This window comes from Alosa alosa, chromosome 16, assembly GCF_017589495.1.
Source record: "Alosa alosa isolate M-15738 ecotype Scorff River chromosome 16, AALO_Geno_1.1, whole genome shotgun sequence".
Taxonomy (NCBI): Eukaryota; Metazoa; Chordata; class Actinopteri; order Clupeiformes; family Clupeidae; genus Alosa; species Alosa alosa.
The window spans coordinates 27716177-27737901 of NC_063204.1; the positions used below are offsets into that span (position 1 = coordinate 27716177).

A 21725-nucleotide genomic window follows, 5' to 3' on the forward strand; every position below is an offset into this window, starting at 1 on the left:
GACTTTAAAGTCGACACGTCCGAGATTAAAGTAGAAATTGATATTTCAACTTTATTCTCGAAATGTCGAAGTTTAATGTCGACATGAACTTTAAAGTCGTTTAATGTCGACATGGCAACTTTATTCTCGAAATTTTTAATGTCGACATGTCGACTTTAAAGTCAACATGTCGAAGTTTAATCTCGCCATGGCAAAATATTTTTCTCTTCATGTGGGCCCTAATAATCCGAGATGGATGTGAAAGTCGACTAAAGCGAATTAATTCATCTGGCTAGGGTTTCAACTTTATTTCTTATATATATATATAATTGTAAGTATCTTTTGCCGATAATATGTATCTATCTATCTATCTATTGGCGTATATAAATAAATATATATATATAAAATAAGTATCTATTTCTATGGAGGCGATTTTTCTATGGAGGATTTTTTGAGTGCTGTGTCTCCTCATTAGAAAGTCTCTGGATTAGCTAAAGGCAAATGCGCATCAGGAAACAGCTACAGAAATATTTACACCAACTGATAGGCTAACGATTCCCTGTTCACCTACTCCACCTGTCAATCATTCAATCAGCACAGGACAAACCTACACCCCTATCCAGGGCCTATCTGTCTGAATGGCGATATCGGCTAATCTGATAAGCTGCTGTGGCCTGCTTAAAGTGATCTCTGTCAGGCTAATGTTGGATCTTTATTGAGCTAATTGCCCATCTGATTACATTAATTGGTCCCATCTGTCAGGGGATCAGCCTCTTATTGCTGCCAAACCCAGCCGTTCATGCTTTGATTCTGGAGGCTAACCTGGACAGAATGCTGAATCGCATTAACGGAGTTGCGTCAGGGAAAGTCATGCCATAAGGTAAGGTAGGCTACTGTTGATCTCAAGACCATGAAAAACATAATTTTACAGATATTGTGGGATTTGAGATCATATTTTTGTTGAGTGCTAGCCAGAGGTCATGTTAAATACTGTTTTAGACATTGCTGCACAGGCGCTTTCCCAATGTAATCATAGATTTGAAATACCATGTACTTTGTCACAGCGATGCCTAGATGTGGACTGTTGAAATGTACTGCCAAAGCATTTCCCCTTCATTCTCATAACTAAATATGGATATTTGTGAACTTTTCATATCAGATTTCATTTGCTGAATGGCATGGAGATTTGCTTGAATGAAGGCAGCACTGTACCATGCCTAGCCCCAGATAAGAGACAGCTCTGAGTCTGAACTAACCCTGGTCTGGCACACATTCACTAAATCCATGGCAGATTTGGCCCGTAACCAGGCCAGATCCAAGTTGATAGACAGCAGCTTTGATACTGGGCTTCATACATCTTACATCTCCCAGGGGACTGCTATTCCTCCTGTTGTGATTAGATAGATAGATGATCCCCAGGGGAAATTCAAGGTCTCAGCAGCATACAGACAACACAAACACATTCTTTAACAGCAGAAAGAGTAATTAAAGTATATAATATAAAAACACAGCTAAGCCATAAGGGCAGTAGAAGATAACGAATGTGCTAAATATACTAAAATACAAATTATACTAACTCTTAATCTAAATCAATTCTAAAAACAGTATCCACATAGTGGTGATTAATCAATCAGAGGCGCTTGCAATGTCTGAGGCAGGGACTGAGCCTGTGATTCTCTGTGCATAGTAAGGTATGGTAAGGTGCTCTAAGGTGCTCTGTGTGAATGAGTGTCATGTTGGTAGTGCAATGGTGATAGAGGTCATGGTGATAGTGCAAATGAGTGAGTCCAACTGTGCAGAAATAAAGTAAAGTAAAGTCTATATATCTATATATTTAACTATTAAAAGAAAATGTATAAGTGTGGCCACAGTTCGGCTGTGGCATGGAGGGGGGGGGGGGGTTATGCATATGTGCTAATGTGCTAATATAGCACGCAAACAGTGAGGCATAAAGACAGTGGTAAAAGTGGCTAGTGGACAGACAGTATCCAAACATGGAGGGGGTGAAGAGGCAGACAGACTATGCAGAGAAGTCTATCTCTCCTCTTCCCTTAAGTGAGGCATTGAACAGTTGAGATTGAGACCTTCCCTGATGTCTTCCAGGTTGTTTTCTGAGAATCTTTGATGCCAAGCTGTTGGCCATCATACGTTCAGTGGTTAGGTTAACTCAAGGCCACTGAGTTCCCGTGCCTGGCCCTATTTCACATACGGTTTGAATGAGTGTTCGGTCATCGCTGCTTGAATGCTCATTAAGATTTAAGACTGGCCTTTCTCTATCTAGCTTAAGACGGTGTTAGACCAAAGCATTCCTTATCTGGTTTACAATGTCCTGTGCACTCAGTTTTTTTTTGTTGGGAAAAATGTCTTCCCTATGACTAGTGGCCATTTTACACAGGGCAGTAATATTCATCATATACGCTAATATTTTCCACACACTCAAATACTTTACCAGTGTGGACACTTTGGTGAGGTCCCAAGAGGTTGTTTTTGCCTAAAACTGTTTTCCACAGTTTTATTTATTTTCAATCGAGCACAGTAATTCTTCTGAGACCCCTTAAGTCATTACAGATGTAAGTGTATGAGTTTTGACGGGTTTCTCCTCATAAAAGCATGAAACTCACTCTCTAGTTCAGTCCAGTGAAATTAGTGGACTTGTCTTCTTGTCCTCAGTCCTCCTCTACTCCACTGATAGGCCAGTGAGGGTATGAATGCTCTTGGCATTTTGCCCTTTCATTCCTGGTCAGATAGAGGTCACACAGAGTGCAGCGAAACCCAGCCCGACTCGGGCTCTTCTCGCTATCCTGTGAGGTCCGTCAATCTCTGCCTCTTGGATCGGACATTTGACAACCGTCTGTGTGTTCGAGGCACAGGTATGTGTGTTCGCATGCCTGTGTGTTAGTGTGTTTATCAGCATATCTGAGTGTGAGTGTGACTACGATGTGTTTGTGTGCCGATGTACACATGATGATGCTGTGTGTGCTTTTTAGCGTTGTGGATGTAATATGTGTGTGTGTGGGATTGTTTGGTGTGAAACCACAGAGCAGGGGTCCAAACCGGTCCAGTTTATGGTGCAGCGTACGGTCAGGAGGCCAGGGAAGGTGAGCGTTCCCCTGCAGGTCTCCTAGCTGATGGCTCACCCCACACCTCTATTGTTTCTGAAATGCACGGGTAAGGCGACCCAACCCAGGGTTTGATGACTTTTTGTAAGGTTCGGTTACAACCAAAACCAGACACACCTGGTTTTAACTGCAAAAATGAGAGACTTCCAGAGGGCTTGATAAACCACAAGAAGTGTGTTCAGTTAGGTTGTATTCAGGCTCTGACAGATGGTGGATTTCTAGAGCATGCATTAATATAGTTCATATTACTGAAGAGAACCGAATCGGAACCATCAGTAATAAGTGGTAGCAGAGTGGCCGTTAAATCTTTTCACCATAAGTCCACCATAAGTCACTATCTTCTGGTTGCTTTTATAAAAATAGGATCTTGTATTGTATTGGTGGCTTTCCATTCTGATTGGTATAAAGAGTAGGGTTGCACTCAGAGTAAAATGACTTAGGAAAGGTTCTTCGATGTTTCCTTTCAAATCCCCTTTAGTGAAGGATGCACTGAAGCATCCTTTACGTGACCGTTGACACCCCACAATTCCTCAGGTAGTAACAGCCAATCAAAGTGACGCATGTCCAGTCTTCTCATAATTGCATAGTTTAGTCTAAGTAGAGTCGGATTCTCTTCACACCATGGTTGTCCTAAGTCCGCATGAATTCTTCTTCATATATTTTTTAAAGTGAGTGTCAGAGTGTCTGTGATCAGTGATCGGTAGTAAACATGCTCGCTGAACTCCACATCCCAGAATGCAGCTGGGGCTCTGGAACACACCTGGCCCGGATCTGGCCCAAATATGGAGTCTCCCCTGCCAGCTCTCTTCCAGTCGGCATGTTTCTGGGTTGATCTCCGTTTGCTCCTCTTGGGTCCAGAAGCCATCAGTCAGTTATTATTATTATATTTTTAAAGGGTAACAAGATCTGAGGTAGCTTTCATGGCACGCTGTCTCTCTGAACTGTTTTCCTTTGCAGTACGCCTCTATTCTCTTCCCAAGTCCGTCTGGAGAGGCATAAAACAAAATATTATGGCAATAACGCAAGGCATGGGCTAATGTGCTGATATTTATACCTATTGTAAAACACAGAGACCTGATGATGGATGGCATTCTAACTCTAACTCTCTCTCTCTCTCTTTCTCTCTCTCTCACACACACACACACACACACACACACACACACAGAGCGCACACAGAGCGCACAAGCCCTCAGGGCAACTGCGTCTAATACCTCTGCTGTAATGAATATGTCTGGTTTTATTTCACACCCTGTATCGATCCTGTGATCCTGTGTTTTTGGTTCACGATGCCAGATAGTCATTTGGTGTCCTATTCGTTTACAGACTGTGTCGAGTTGCAGTGTATTTTTGTGAAAAGGCCACATATGGGTTTTTATTTAAATCATATTTATTACGTGCACTCACACTGTTTCATTTAAATTTGTTGCCAGCTCTAGGAGGTTTTTATGACTGTCACCATTTCTCAAAAAGGTAGGAGCCAGAAAGAATGAAGGGAAAATGAGTAAAGAGTAAAAGAAGCCAAAAATGGTCACCTCTCTCTCTCTCTCTCTCTCTCTCTCTCTCTCTCTCTCTCTCTCTCTTTTTCTCTGTCAAACTCACACTCACACAAACATGCATACACACACTCACACATACACAGACACAAATATTCATTTTCTTAAGCTCACTCACTTTTTATGAATTGACTTCATTCATTTCTCTGCATGAGTTCAGTCCCTTTGAATTGAGTTCAGTATTTTTCAGCATCTTAACATCCACTCATTTCCTTCTCTTCTTGCACCCCGCCCTTCTTTGACTCGGAACACACTGCAGAGTCTGTTTGCTATCTATCCCATGGCCTATTATTCTTGACACTTTTATCAGTCTTAGATAAAACATTTCCAGCTCAAAAGGATTGCTGTTGTTTGCGGGGAGGTTGTTGATTTAATAAGGTCTCTTGTCGTACTTGCTGGACATGGTGATGTTGCATGCCAATCCCTCGGGCGACTGTAGGAGTCCTTACCAGATGTTACACACAAAAGCATCACTGTTTATTCCTTTGCTTGATCTGGCGTGACTAAGAAAACAAGATCAGAGAGCTACACAATGCATCATAAATACTCGTTGGCATAATCCTAATTGGAATCAACGAGGTCTTGGCTGCATTCATATTCATACCCTTTTATGGGGCTTTTGCCTCTTTTCCCAGTTGCTCATCTCTGGGGGAATGTGGTCAGTCAGAAGGAAGGGACATCATTCAGGAAGAATGCATCCCAAAGGAGAACAGGTTGACACAAGTTTTCCTTTTTATTTGTTAACTGTGGCGGAGCAGTGTTGATTGAAGCTTTACTCTGAGTGGTAAAGGAGACCCCAAATAAGGCCTTGGAGGCACTCTGTGCTATGCCTTGTGTACCGAGTATCAAGTATACAAACACTGATGTTATAGGTTAAGGGAAATTTAGGATGGGAGTAATTGTTCTCTGCTGCCCGGTGGAGTGGAGTTTCCTGGTGACACCATGCTGGTAATGGAATTAGATGTGGTGTTGGTGGGGTTTTGGGTGGGGAGGGACGGACACAGGAAAACCCAGCGAACCCCTGGTGTTTACTGGCCACAAGTGGTTCTGATTACGGAAACCATAACAGCGGTGCAGCACAACAAAGGTGTGAGCTAAGGTGACGTTAGTCTCCAGCCATCCGTGAGAGGAACGCAACGAACGCAATGGACCGTCCCCTGGTGCAGCTGGACTGCACCTGCTGCTGCCGCTCTTCGCTGGGAATGCGGAGATGAGTGGAGTGGATGGGAAAACTGAGGTCAGCCAGAAATGTGGGGATGGGTCGAGACTCTCCGTTTCAGGAACAGTGCGGGTATAGCCGGGTCTCACCGTTGTTTCACTGACCGGGAGGGAAACAGAAGTAGACGCTTTAATAGGGGCCTTGAGACTTGTACGGGAAGTGTTTACAGATCTCAGAACACGACCCTCTGTCCGTCCACCCCACCCCCAACACATCCCTCTCCTCCCCCACCCCCAACACCTCCCTCTCCTCCCCCACCCTCTCCTCCCCCACCCCCCCAACACCTCCCTCTCCTCCCCCACACCCCTTAAACCCTGTTTCCCACTGCTTCCTTCTCAGAGATGACACTGGGTTTTGTCAACACGCCTCCAGAGCTGCCAAAAGTCTGATCTCAATTTCTCTAGTGAGGATGATGTGAAGGGGTCATCCAATCCCTGTTTCAAGACCCACTAAGCCCAGAGGAGCTGGGAGTGAGTGTGTGTGTGTGTGTGTGTGTGTGTGTGTGTGTGTGTGTGTGTGTGTGTGTGTTTGTTTGTGTGTTTGGAGGGGTGGATGAGAGAGAGAAAGAGAGTGATCGATGAACTAGGGAGTCATACCCACACAGGAAGTGTTCCTTATTGAGGAGTGGGGTGGGGGTAGGGGTCGAGCTGGATGCGGAGGTAAGTTGTCGAGTTGGATTAATCCCCTGGAAGTGTCTGTGTGACGTGACTCAGAGGGTTATGACAGCACCGGGTTATTTTCCTCTGTCCTCTCCGTGGTGCTTCAAACAAAATTTTTGCAAAAAATGAGTCATAAAACCAGCCGAGGCTGGCTGTACAAATGTTTCCCGGATTTTCTATTTTATATCCCGATGAAATGAGGACTGACTGGATGTCAAAAACAGCTGTCTTTAACTGACACTTGCATCGGTTGCCACCCATGTGACCGTTCAACTTTCCACTTTGATTTATTTATAAGTGGATTATTGAAAGTGTAATGTTTACATATGTGCTGAATTCTCTTTAATACAACAGTGAGCCAATTGATCCTAAAGTGCTATTGGATTCTCAAACATTATGAAACATTATTCGTCAAGGTTAAGAGGTGAATAGCCAACATTAGAACATAACAGAGGGTGAAAGAGAGAGACCTCTCAGAATCTGAGGAAATTTCATAAAAGCGCTTGGAAACCTGCAACTTAAGGCTGAAAACACAATCTGTGGCCTGACGCACGGCCAGGTGGGAACCTTCCAGAAGCACAAACCAATCTTCAGACACTCTCTTGCCCACTCTCTTTCTTTCAAACAAACACACACACACACACACACACACACACACACACACACACACACACACACACACACACACACACAAAGTCAAACATAGTCACAGTCCCTCACCCTCACAAGGCGGGAGCTTTCCTCATTGTTAAGTGTTGTTTGTAGGTGTGGACATAAACAAGTTAGTGTCTCAGTGCCACATGTTGGGACATGAGTTATGATGGAAGGCTTTCCATGCCTCTATAGTGTCTTGCTCTTGTGTGTTGGTCTAGCTCTGCCTCCATGGTATTTTGGTGATTAAAAGTTTCCCTTTGAGAAAGTGAATTTGAGATTACATTGTGTTGTATTTTGGTTGTCGTGACAACAGGTATACCTAATATTTTTGACTTGAGACTAGTGAAATGTATCAAACAACGCTTGAATGGTTAACTGTTGAGGTTTTCTGTAAATGTTTTTCAGTAGATGCTAGGCTTTAAGTTGGCACAAAAAATTGTGGAAAACCACTGTCATCAGGTTTTTTTTAGATAACCCCTTTTGAACCATAGGCATGAAGAAACAATTTCTTCAGTCTATAGTCAATCATTTAGGGCTTAAACTGACCTGAAAACAGCACTGAAAGTAAGCTGTTCAACTATAAATAAACATGAGACTTAGCAGACTTCTTCAAACTTAACTTCATTGAAAACCAAATTCCCCAAGACTCTGGAGTTTGCTTTAGGTTTCTGATTGATTACAATGGTCTTGACCTCCAAACCTCAATCCTTAATATCATAATTGTGGTGTTCATGGGCACTCTTTCATTTAGGGTGAGAACATTCTGTCTGATTCAATTCAGTTCAATTCAGTCTGTCTCTTGCATTTGGTTGTGAATAGTATGTTTTCATCTCCTCAGTGGAATCTAGAATGCAGTTATCCAGTCCCTCAATGGCAGGTTTGAAATAAAACCTTTTTTTATTGCCCGGCGCTTGCATCTGAAGATTCAAGGGCACAACTTCTGTGCGTTGGCCGTAAACCAAGTGGTTCCGATTACAGCCCCAGCACTTTCCTTTTGTCGCCCGGATGGAACAAAACTCGGCCTCGTAAATCCAGTTCTGTTAGTCATCGATACGTTTGCCACCTCTCTATTTGTGAGCCGAAAAAATCTGAACGAGTAGGGTGCAAGCCTCGGTGCTTGTCTCGCTTTCATCAATTAAGTGAAATTTGTCGGCTCGCTCAGGCTCCATTATGTCAGCAGAGGGGCTGCTTCACAGTTGGAAATGAATTTATGGACCTGAACTTAAAGAGCCATTTAAGCCCAGTCAAAACACAGGGCTGTAGTTGATCTTATTTTCTCAACACATTTCCATAAAACTGAGAAACCTTTCTTTGCCAGCATGAGCGATTTAGTGTCTGTGTGTGTGTTTGGTAGTGTACTTGTTTATGTGTGCGTGTGGGTGTGTGTTTGTGTGTGTGTGTGTGTGTGTGTGTGTGTGTGTGTGTGTGTTATGTGGCTCTGTGGGGAAATTTCCCCTGCTTGTTGCCACTCTCCTGAGGATAGTCTAGCGGATGTAGATCACCCTCAGTTGTGCCAATCTTCCACAAGAGGGCACAGATGACATAGCACTCCCTCCACTTCTTTTTTTCAAATCCTCCTCCGTCTGTAGCTTTTGATGTTGCTCCGATGACACGCATCTTGGAATTTTCCCCCCTCATATTAAAAATCTCTGGCCCCAACACTCTTACTAATGTTCTTACGGGAAGAAGCCATCCATCATTAGCTGTTTGCTAAGCTTAGAGCTCCTTCTGTACTTCCTAGAGGCCTTGTACAACCCCCAGGCTGCCAGAATGAAACGTAATCTAAATATCTCTAGTTCAACTCAGCCTTTTGGCTACAAAGGCTTCCAGCATATTGGTCCTGATCATTTGATATACACATATTGTTTGCATTGTGCTACACGGGATGTCATTTTTCAGTATATCTGCTTTTCAGCACGTAGTTTAAGTGTCACTTTTTCAGATTTTTAATCATGAAATAGATGTAAACAAGGTACTTTTGCCTTTGCAGTCACAAATGAAAAAAAGTGCAGAAATGTTATCAGATGTGAAGTGTGCAACACCGACTACCGGTAAATGTGAACGATAAGGTTCATATGCATCACATATCATATGTGGTCTGTATCTATTTCTACTGTAGTTGGCACAACTTACAGATAGATAGATAGATAGAAAGGTACTTTATTCCTCCTGAGGGAAATTTTAGCTTTTACAGAAATAACAAACTCACATACACACATATATCTCACATACATAAAATAACCTGTGAAGTAAGTAAATACAGGAAATCCTGTGACCATCCAATAGACCCCTTCACTAGATCTCATAGCCTAGCACTGCCATGGCATTACCCTAGTTAACCTAACAGCTAACTTTGTGGCTTACGTATCCAAGTGAAGGCATCCTCCTCCTGTTTGCAAGACTGCACAAATTCCCTCGGTTTCCTCCGAGTGAATGAACTGTCAGATGGATGGTCAAATGAGCTCATGATAACTTGTGGCCTCTAAGCTCTGGGTCAGAGGTCAGGGGTCGCAGACCTCCATGTCCCTGATTGATGCCAACACATGTCGATGGCAGTCTGAGTTGTCCGTCTATCCAATTGGTGTTTTTTCCCTTACTAAAGGGCCCAGTAGCCTGGACAAAACTTTGGTTTAACCTCATTCATTAACTGTGCCGCTCATGTAGATTTGTGTGTGGGATTTGTATGTGGGTTTTCACTTTGTAGGCAAGGGGGTCACAGACTGTTGCCAATTGCTTAAATGACCAACAGGAAAATGAGATGGGAGACAATAATAGGGTGGAGACAGTCTGTGAATCCCATTGGCCCTGCTAGCATTAAAACAAACAGCCCCCATTCACAATGTGGTCTGGGTAGTATGCCTGCAGTCACAAATGAAAGATGTTGCAGTAAAACAGACATTTTTGGAGATGGAAGATGGATCAGTGAAGTAGATCACTTGGACATGCAGGAGTCCATGCAAATCCTATAGACAAGTCACTGGGCGTACGTACTCCCATCTTGCTGTGTGGTGAAAAGAAGCCTAGCATCTGAAAGCCATTGTGGTCTGAAAAAAAAGTGTGTCTTTAATTCTCACGTTTGGCATGCAAAGGTTTTAATTTGAAACGTGAGCACTGCTGATTACATTCTCTGGAGGCGATTTCTCCGTCTGTCTGTTTCTCTTTCTCTCTCATGTTCTCTCACTCACTCACTCTGCCTCATGTTCTCACTAATTTCCCCTCTCCTTTACTGTTCATCTTTCTCTAATAGTCTCTTCATCTTCCTTTTTCTTCTTTTTTTCCTCTCTGTGTGTCTTTCCTTCTCTCTTATCATTCTCTCTTCTCTCTGTCTCTTATTGCCTCTTCTTCCTTTTTTCCTTTCATTACATGTTTGTGTCACTTCTGTGCTTATGTCTCCCTCATACTCTTCTCTCTCTCTTTCTTTCTTTCTTTCTTTCTTTCTTTCTTTCTTTTTTCTCTCTGTCTAATTGATACCTAAGCTCAGAGACGAAGGGTAAACACGAAGCAGCTGCTGGAACGCTGCTGTTTTTCAGGGAGCTTCCCTTCCCACCATGCATTGCCTGTCAACGGACAACAGAAGCTTGGAGATGGCTGCACAAAGGCGATATTTGCTCAACCCATCCTTGCACAGTACTTCAGCTTGGCCATCTTCAGTTTCCCATGGGATTCACTTAGAAGAATTCTTCAGCAAGCTGATGTGGGGTGGGGGGTGGTGGTTAGGGTAAATGATTCAAAGACTCAGGCAAAGCAAAATGTCATCCTTTGTTAAATTGGTCTTGTCAGATTTGGGACACCTTTCCTGACTTTCATGATAATGATGGCAATACCATTCACATTCTCCAGTTTCCCCTCACCGTATTTACAATGTTGGACCAACGACCGCAATTCTGACATCCAGCATGAACAAACACCATTCGTCATCTCATTCATTCGCATACAGTATGCTTGACTCAAGATGTTCATTATGATGTTTTTTGCCTGCCCGTGCCACACTAAACACGCCTGACCTTTCTGGAGTGCCTCTGTTTATTTTAAGCCAATGATTACCAGATGCCCCAACACTGCTGCCTTCACTTGCCTTTCTTCTAATGGCCTGACATCCAGTCACTTTCTCAGAAAACAGGCCCTTAATGTGAATGGCATCCCCGAAAGATGATTTCCATCTGACTGGTTGCTGTTGTGTAAACCAGCGCAGCCCGGCTGCCTCCATTACGACAGACCAGGAGCTGGTGGCTGTTTTCAGAGAACCAATTTGCTATTTTCTGGTATTTTTCTGGAAACGGGGGTGAAAGTCGTTGTGAATTGCGGAGCTGTCCCTGTGTCGGAGGAAGCCCAGGGGAGTTGCTAGGCTATGAATGCGGCTTGTTTGCCCACGTCTCGGCCCGTGAGAATGGATGAGGACAGCAAAGGGCCAAACCGCGGTGACTGACTTCTCTCCCATGGCCCGGTTAAGCGGAACGAACAAGAGGAATCTCATTTAAGGGATGACCCTTTAGAACGTCCCCGGAATTAAGGCGAATGGGATGTCAATGAATGAGGCTGAGGTCAACCGTTTGACTTGTTGATGTTCCTGCCGGGTGTGTGCGTGTGTTGGCTGTATCATTCCAATTACGCAGTGAGAGAAAGGGAAAGAGAGACTGTGATTGGAATTATATTAGGCCTTTCTCTTTTCCTTTTGCGGTTTGTTTGATGAACAATGCATTCATTCCGTCTGTAGGGTTTGTAGTCATGCTGAAAGCCTGTTGTGGTTCAGCCTGGCTGGGCCAAGCTGTCGGAAGACATGCCAGAAGTGTCAAAAACGCTGACGGAAACTCAATCTTGTGTCATTACGCACTTAGTGACATGACATTGTATTGTAAAACCGTATGGGATTTTAACGTTATTCAAATGACTCAGTTTAAATTGAAAAATGTATTATGAAGTTTCCATGTTATGCTTTTCTATTCAATTTTAGATATTAAGCCCTTCAGACTGTTCAGTCCTAGCTGACATGGAAAAACATCAGAAACAGAATATTCTGCGGAAAAATGATCTCATAATTTTTGCCTGTATGTCCATGTGTTTTTGTCCTAATAATGCAAGAGGCTATTAAACGCTTCTTTCAGTGTCCTTTATTTCCAACCCTAAGTAACTTAAGACTTAAGTATCTCAAATAGCTTTAGGCCCTGCACAGCTCTGGCTCAAACCCATGGCTAAGACAGCTGAGGCTTTAGGACAAAGGCATGCTGGAGCCCTGATTTACTTTTCAATACATTCACATTGATGGCACTGCGCTCAGCTTGTTCTCTTTCCACCGAGGAGCGCCAGCTTCCTGTCCTGCCGTCTCGCGCCCTTCTGCATGCTGCCCCCATTACACCATCTGACTTTCACACTTCCTCACTTGACGGTCGTAAGACCCCTTTTCCTCAGCTCAGCTTAGCGACGGAGGCCCAAAAGCATGTGTGCAAGTGATGAGGAATGGTCAGACAGACAGATAGACAGACTGTGTGTTTGTGAGCAAGATGCAGATTGTGGAAAAATGTGTGTGTGTGTGTGTGAGAGCAAGATGCAGGTTGTGCAAATGAGTGTGTGTGCATGTGTGAGCAAGATGCAGGTTGTGCAAATGAGTGTGTGTGTGTGATATACTGCATGTACGTGTGTGTGTGTGTGTGCCAGATGCAGGTTGTGCAAATGTGTGTGTGTGTGTGTGTGTGTGTGCGCCGAGAGAGATTGAGAGACTGGAAGAGAGAGAGGGAGAGATGTGTGTATGTGAAAGAGGGTGGGATGCCAAGTGTGTTAATGTGTTTGAGAGAGAGGGAAAGTGTGTGTGAGAGGGATTCAGGGTGTTTATATGTGTGTGTGTGTGTGGGGGTGTGAGTGAGAGGGAGTGATGGGAGTGCAGGGTGTGTTTATATGCATGTGTATATGTGTGTGTGAGCAAGGCAAAGATGTAGGGTGTGTGCGTGTGCGGGAGTGAAGGGAGAGCTGAGTAAGGCTTTACCGCACGTCGTCGTCTCTCAGCAGAACCTCGGGATCGTAAAACATCAAAGGCGTAGCGAGTAAAAGCAGCCGGGCGTTTTCCTGTTGATGTTGAGTACCTTGGCGCTCCGCTCCGCTCCTCTACCCGACCCCCCCCAACCCCCATCCGCCGGGCTGTGGGAGATTCGCAAACAGCACCGTATTGTCCGAGGGAAGTTCAGGGCGCCTGGAGAAGGCCTGGAAATGTTTGTGCAGGGAGAGGAGAAGCCCGGTGCCAGTGGGGTATTTCAGGGATGGTGCGGAGTTGGAGGCTACCTCACGTCTCTCTCTGTCATATCAGCACAGCGTGTGTGTGATTTTTTTTTTTTATGGGCTTGAAATGGGTTTTCTGGTGCGAGATTAAACAAAACTGACAAAAGGAAAGGGAGGTAACTCCCTTTTTTTTAAAAAATGGGGTGGTGTAGAAATGCCTCGTAGAAATGACATGGGCTCAGAAGGCAACTACGCTTTAAGAATGCTGACCCATAAGCATGGTGTTCAGTGGAGGGACTCCCACTGACAGCAGTAATAAACCGATAGTTGATAACACTCTTTAATTGTTAAGGCTCTTCTGCTGACATGACATGAAGTCAGATGAGGGTTCCTGCTCAGCTGGTCTGTCAGCTGCTTTTTTGGTGGTGTGGGGGGGTCTCTGTTCATGACTAGGACATAGTTTGCTTTGAGCACCATATGACAAACAGAGCAACCATTAACACTTGCATTCAGACTTGATACATTGAAGTAAACAGCAGCACATGCCCCCCCCCATCCCCTTCCCTTCCGTCACTGTCAGCTCCAGTCATATGCCTTTGGGAATATCGCTGTCCAATCAGAGTGCATCCATATGACAGAGTATGACAAATCCCTTACAAAAAGCACAGAGAGACTGAGAACATGTGTAGTATATGGCTTTGATTGCACACATGAAAGGGCCCTCTTTTGCTATTATGAGTTCTGTGTCTGTAAATTCACACTGCCAGACAGGCGAACGGGGACGAATGCCGATGGCACAGCGGAGAACACTCCCGCTGGAGATGCTGAGGGTCTCATTAGAGGGGAAATGTGTCGTTTTAGTTACCAAAACAAAACAAAACCCTTGCCCCTGTCATGCAGTACTAACCACAGTGAAATCAAATTGCAGCCTCTGCATTCAAGCCAGATCGGATGGTGTGCGTTTCATGATCCATGAGAGCTGCATTTGAACACATTAAAAGTAAATGAAATAAAGAACCAAGATGAAAAGAAATGACGGAAATGTGCAGAAACTTTATTGTTTCTCTGTCCTTCCGCATCACCCTATCTGGTTCATCATTAGTCTAAGCGTTTTCATCTTTGGCCAAAAAACACATACGCATTAAACCTTTTAAAGGTGCAGGGAGAAGATGGTTTTGACGCAGGGTTAAGCAAACGGGAGAGCTGGGCGGGAAGAATGGGGGAGGGACTGTGTGGGGGAAAATTATGGGGGGGCAAGAGTGGTGGTGGTGGGGGGTAACAGAATCAGCTGACTGACAGGACGGCGTGTCGGAAGGAGAGAACTCAACGCCAGCCGTCACTCACCGGCCTCCCTCTATGTCAACATTTGTCAAAAACCTCAACACCGAAAACCCCCCCCAGAATATATACATGGACATGACCATCCAGTCTCACACACTCACACATGTACACATATAGACACACACACACACACACACACACACACACGCATACATTCACACATTTCAAAGGAAACATATTTTATGCCTTTAATCAATACTGGCTTTGGCTTACCACATAGTATTTCTCTCCGAAGTAAATAAACCGATACATTATCACTCATCATTCTGCAGTAGTTGCTCTTTTTCTCAGCTGAATTGGAGTCTGATTTTCCAAGGCTGCTTAATAGGGTGTCATTGTCTAATGAGAAGCCACAGCGCCAGCTCTGCAGGCAGGAGCGGACCGCGTGAGCCTGCCGGCGATCCTCCAGGGGGTTCGCTCTCCCAGCCCAGATGGTCAGCAGATGGAGGAACCTGTTGGCCCAGAGAGAGAGAGAGAGAGAGGGAGAAGAGAATGAGGTGGAGATGGTTTAAGAGATGGTAAGTAAGAGATGAGCCAAGTTAAAGAGGAGGTGAAAGGGCGAAGGCGAAGAGACCAGAACTGTTGTAAAAAAACTTTGAAGAGAGACAGGTGGTAACTGGGAGCAACCGGGAGATGTATGAGGAATCGACATGGTTGCAGCGGAGAACGTTGGGAACAAGTAAAGGGGAGAAGAGAATGAACGGGCCCCAAAAGGGAACAAATTAGACATGGACAGAGAGGGAGCAGGAATAGGGGCGAGTTGAGGAATGATAAGTATGTTTTTGGCTGGAGGAATTAAAGTAAGTACAGACGCCCCTGCATTTCCTGAGAGCGCAGGTGCAGAGGAAACAGGGAGGATTTCATCCGCCTGTAGTGTGAGCCAATTTGTTTACATGATGTGTGAATGTGTGTGTGTGTGTGTGTGTGTGACAAGCCAGTGGAGAAAAGTTCACTTTGTTGCAGCTGAATGAGTGATGACTAAGGAGACACAGATGGAGTGTGTGTGTGTGTGTAAGGGCCGGAGAGATAGTGAGTCCAGTAGGCTGTCTGTTCAGTGTAAAGCAGGACACTGCTGATGAGGACACAGGGCCCTGTCTAATAGATCGCTCAGCCGGGACGGAATGTCTATTATACATCTTAAAGACTTTCTGGAGAGGAAGCTCTCGAGAAGGGTGTGGGAGAAGAGATGAGTGGATTTGGCTATTTTTACAAATCTGGACCATATACACACTCACACACACACACACACACACACAGAGGACAGACCGGTTCATCTCAATGGCAGCAGGAAGCACATATTAAACTATTCCCCTACAAGGCAACAAGGACCATTGTGAATAAATGAGGAAAAAAGATCTGTGGCTTCCCATAACAGACAAGGGCTGGCTCATCTTGAAGCGATGATTACTGTTTAGACTGTGGTTTAGCCTTTCAGGGAAATGACACTCAAACAATCTGATATTAGGAAATAGTGGGGGCTGGTGGATATTGTGCCACTAGATCAAAGGGTGAAAAGATGCGCCATCAATTACCAGCCCTATTCAGGAGGTCACTTGGGGCCCGTCCACATGGAGACGCTTTTTGGGTTAAACGCAGAGGTTTTGCTTCGTCTTGGCCGAGCGTCCAAACGAATCCTGTAAACGCACTGCCTGAAACTGCACTTTTTTGAAACCTGGTCCCAGAGTGGAAAAATCTGAAACCGTAGCCCTTTTGAATTAATTTGGACAGCGAAACCGCACATCCTACTTGCCTATCATCGCCACACCTCAGCTGCCCTGGACTTGACACTTATAGTATTGCCTAACAATACTAGTTTTCATACATGACATTACCTACGATTACACTCCATAGGATAAATATCACAACTGATGCTGCGCAGCGAGCTTATGACTTGATGGACTGAACACTTTTCCCGGTGTTTTTTTTATGCATTCTAGCTACTGTCAGTGACGCGAGAGAACTTAAAGGAGTAAAGTGCACTTTAGATCAATTTACGGATGATTGGGAGTACATACGTTGAGTTGACATCAAAATCATGTCATTCGGATGTGTTTTGAGAAAGTTCAATTTTACCGTTTTTAGTCAAAACTCGTTAGCCTGTTAGTGACCAGGGCATGTCATTTCGCCGCTACAAAACGCTATTTTTATACCTCTTCTACAGTTCCAAACAACATTACACTTACATGGTAGTGAGTAGAGGGTCCCTAAAGCCAAACCGAAGTATCCCAAGGTCTTTATGTGGTTGGATAGAGAGTCCAGAATGAATTTAATCAAGCCAGTACCTTTCCGGAAATGTTGCTGCTGCAGCTAGCATCTTTAGGGGAAAGTCTGTAGGAGTCGATTGCATCACATCGTTGCACGACATCACGTCACGTGACATTTCAAAATTCCAACCTGTTAGTAAGCTAGGGTTTGCTGTTGCATACAACTTCATTAAAATTTTGAAAGAAATAACTGGACTATTTATTTATTTATTTATTTATTTATTTATTTATTTATTTATTTATTTTTTTAAACGGCAACGAAATTGTGAATTTCCAGAGCAGAGCGTGTTACTCCACACTCGGCAATCGACTCCTACGGACTTTCCCCTAAAGATGCCAGCTGCAGCAGCAACATTTCCGGAAAGGTACTGGCTTGATGAAATTCATTCTGGACTCTCTATACGACCACATAAAGATAGTGAAGTCAGATATGAGCATATAGAACTCATGCTAAGCCTATAGATGCGCACTAAATGCGAATGCGCGATTTGATGCAAGCAAAAGTATTGACTGTTACTAACAAAGGTATTATAGCAATATTATAAATGTGGCGACGGAATGGCCTAGAACTTGGGTACACCTAGCCTTTGCACTTGCGGTGATAACCAAAACTAATGTGAATCGCGGACTATCCTATAACCAAAGAAAGTAAAGGAGATTATTTTTTTTACCTGCTAGCCAAATAAAGGACGGACTGCACCCTTCACAAACCGTAAAAATTAAGTTTATTAGTTTTACAGTTGACTACAGTTGACAGTTCACTATAAGTCCACACAAACAATTCTGGTTTCCTTGCACTAGCCATTTCGTCGTAGCCTATTCTGTCTGTTTGTATAGCCTACAACGCAAGATTTGGTCAATTTCTGTAAAGAAACAGTGCCACCTATAGGCCTGGGATATAAAGTAACGTCTTGAGTCGTGTTGAGATGGATCCATTTGGACGCAAATATTCTTGATACGGTTCCAGGGAAGACGGAGGAAAAAAAGATAGGTTTGGTATGTGTGGACTCGGCCTTACACACCTCCACAGAATGACATCACCCCAGCCAACTCCAGGAAGGGGTGGGGGAAGGAAACAAGCTGTGATTTATCTAAACATTTGGAGAATTATGGAGTTATGGTTTCATTACTGACAATCTGTTGACCCCGGATTAGTAGGTTTTATTGCAGTACACACTGGGCTCAGTGGCACCTGAAAAAACAGTGTCGGTGTATTGAGGCAGAGGGGATTGAGCCGTCTGTAATTCAGACAGAAAGTGTTTAATGGGCAGCTCGTCTGGACTGATATGGAGACATAATGTGTGTGTGTGTTTTCTTGGGCACCAAGTGTGTGTGAAATATTAGCCACTGGAAATTCTCCATAGCAGCAATACTGGCTTAAAGTCTGAGTCTGATTCTGGTCAAAGGCTGTTGATACAGTACTCAACGGCCAATCAAATTACACCCATCCTAGCCTTGCGGGCCATCCTATATCATTGAAATGTATAGTCTGGAATCGACCCATTCACCTCGCTCAATCCAAGGGGCGGGCAGAGAATTGTCTTTCAAACTGCCTAGGCATGCAATAGGCCAGCGCTACGACCATATCCGTATCTGGTCGGCAAAACGGAAAATACATCCTTCTTCGAAAGGAATGACTTAAGTGCATTGTGTTGCTCAACTTTCAAAGAAAAAATTTGATTAGATTCACAGACTCTTAAGCACCGTGTGAAATGAATTATGGCCCGGCTTCTCATGGGTATTGACAAACGTTTCTGCTGGTGTGTACCAATACTCACTCATGGTATTTCTCTCATATGATGGCCCAATGGGGCAAGCACACTCACACAAGGCATTTCTCTTACATGATGGCCTAGCAGGGCTAGACATGACTTGAATACATGGTGATCCGAGTATGTATATCTGTGGGCAAGTTGATGAAATACATTTTGCTGTTGGACTTCAGGAAAAGGGGGGGCTAACAAAGCAGGGCTGTCATGCTTTTTACCACTAGTACACAAAAGCACCCCAAACCTTTGTGGTTTTCTGTCTAAATGTGGACCACCACTTAAAGCTCCACATTCACACACCAAAGACACTAGTCATTACCTCCTAAACCAGATTACCTTGAGGCTCTAACTTGACAAGTCTTGTAATACACATCTGGCTCAGAGCGACTGGCCATCTGTTAACGTTGGGTGTTTTGATGCTGTTCACTTAAGCAAATGCCCCATTGTTGCTTAATAATCATTACCACCCAGTATAAAACAAGGCAAAAGTTCTCAATTACATTGGCCTTTAAAGCCCTCTAATGCTTAACAAGGGTCTGCTAACTGCTGCCACCTCTCTGTGTGTACTGCTTGGGCCATACAGTAGTGAGGATATGTTGTGATCAGCACCTCTGCAGAGGTGTAAAGCCCCTAGTTGCTGTCTTATTTGGTGGGAGTGTGTGTGTTTGTGTGGGTACAGAGTGCAATGCATAAGGCCATTGTAGTTAAAAAGATTTGTTCTGACATGAACATATAACGGTCCCTCTGCCTTAGATAAACCTTGACATAGACACTTCAAATAACTGTCAAGATTTCAAGCAGCCATAAAAGTGATTTGAAGCAATGCTTCTTTTTTTTAACTAGGTTTGTCTTCAAAGGTTATTTTTTTTGTATCTTCTGAAAAAAATGCTGATTTTTGGACTTGAATATTATTTCACTGACTACGAGTAGAAAAGCAGTCTGTGTCTGTTTCCCATTGTAATGGCTGCATCAGTGCGCTTCAAGTTACTGATTGGCTTGCTAATTACAGTGGCTAAGTCCATGTCAATGGTGTGTCGTTGCAACGTAATGGTCAACGTAAATTTGTCTACAGGTTCTCGCAGCTCTATGCAAACCTTGGCCAGGTCAATGATGGTTGTAAACAACCACTGGAAACTACTCACTCACGCTCCTAGTACCATTGCCCATTCTCCTCTTCTTCCTGTTGTCCCACCCCTCTACCTGGTTTAAACAACTTTTTAAAACCTCCAGGGCCTGGCTAGCGACTCTAAAATGCTAATTTGCCTGGCCAGTTGCCAGCGCTCCCTCCTGTCCTTTGTGTGCACGTGGAAGTGGCCCTTGGTTAGGCGAGTTCAGATGCAGGTGAGCAACAGCTGCTGTTAACCCTTGTCCCGCCTCCTGTGAGAGAAAATGGCTTCAATTATCAGAATACGGGGCCCCGTTGTCGACAGGAAGGAAAGCTTTACGGCCTCGTCCATTGGAGTGCTCTCCAATGTTCCACAGACAGAAAGACAGAGCACAGACGGGGCTGGACACTGTAAAAGCCCCACTTCACACCTGAGAGTTTGCATAAACAATCCCCTCCTTTCATTGCCTGGTTGGACGTCGCACAACAATGTTAAAACTTACAAATGTTCCAGGTTTTCCATTTTACTGAGTGTGTGTTGTGGGGGGGGGGTACTTTATTTTGTAATAACCTCTCTTTGAGGAGATTAGACATCTTTCATTTCTCTTCTGGGAGTACGACTGGAAATACTTTAAGGGGTACCTACTCGGAATTGAAAGCTGTTAGTTCAGTGTTAATTTGGAATTTTGTTTTTCTTCACCGTAAAAATTCACAAATTAAGGTCCCCGACGCCCCCTGTCAGGCTGATTTACCTGCTCAGACGCAGCATCCACACACCTCCTCCTAAATCAGATGTTTGTTTTTTGATAAACTAAATTTAAGTACCCATAAAACAGGGTTGCCATGAGTGGCCGGTCAGATTGTTTCTCCAGGGAGCCTCCTTAAAATAAACTGTTGGTACTCTGCACGAATCCTAAGGGAGGGTGACCATAAACCCAAATTCTCCTCTCAACTGGAATCTCTTTGTCCGACATGGACCACTTTTTTTACTTTCAATCCTCAGGAGACCGGAATGAGAAATGATACTGGAGACAAATTAACCAATGAAAGTTTGTTTGGGTACTGTCTGCATTTTTGACATTAAGACTGACCCTACTGTAAACACTGTCTCCTGTCTTAGATTGAAGTAATATTTTTTTATTACCATGTTTGTATTTTGCTATTACACAAATATTAAAACAAAGACATCTATATGGTCTACACTTGTACCAACATGAACATTTAAGTACTGCATCAGTGAACATACAGACTGTGCAGACTGTGGACACAGCAGGATGCATTTTAAGTGGCACGTAATGCAATCATGTTCATATGACAAAAGTCCCACTGATTCTTCCACTTACAAGCATAGAGTAAACTCTTAGACGAAAGTGTATATGTAGGTCATGCACTTGTACTGAATGAAAGTGTACATGGATTATACATTAAGATGAAGGCTAACCTTATGTTATGTATGTTAGACATTTTAGTACTTTTTTTGTCTATGTATGAGTGTTACAGTCCATCCATGTCCCAATTTATCTACTTGATTCCCAATTTATCAACTTCAGTTTAGAGTAAGAAATCATCAATCATGGTTATGGACTGCCAAAATGTTTCATCCAAGCTAACTTCAGGATAGAGGCTTCCAGTGAGGCTGGGAGTGTTGAAAGGTGGACCAGATACGAGTGTCTCCCTGGGCTTTTCCTTTCACCTCCCCCACATCTCTCGGCCCTCTTTGGAAGATGTGGGGGCAGAAGCGGGAGCTGGACTTGCTTGTAGCCCATGTAGTGCGAGGTCCTCTCGATAAGTTCAGCAGATGTTTTAATTTATGGGGAGTCTTTCTCATGCAAGCAACACATTTAGTCCCATAACAT

At 43.9% G+C, this 21725-nt stretch overlaps 1 protein-coding gene across 2 annotated transcripts in view; it reads left to right on the top strand.

Annotated features, from left to right (window-relative positions):
* The first annotated feature begins 748 nt into the window (after positions 1–748).
* The window catches only part of sulf1 (sulfatase 1), a 116941-nt gene continuing 95964 nt past the window's right edge, over positions 749–21725 (top strand). For both annotated transcript variants that reach the window (XM_048266558.1, XM_048266559.1), the window contains exon 1: positions 749–859. The gene's annotated coding sequence lies outside the window, so the exon portion shown is untranslated. The remainder of the gene's footprint in view (positions 860–21725) is intronic.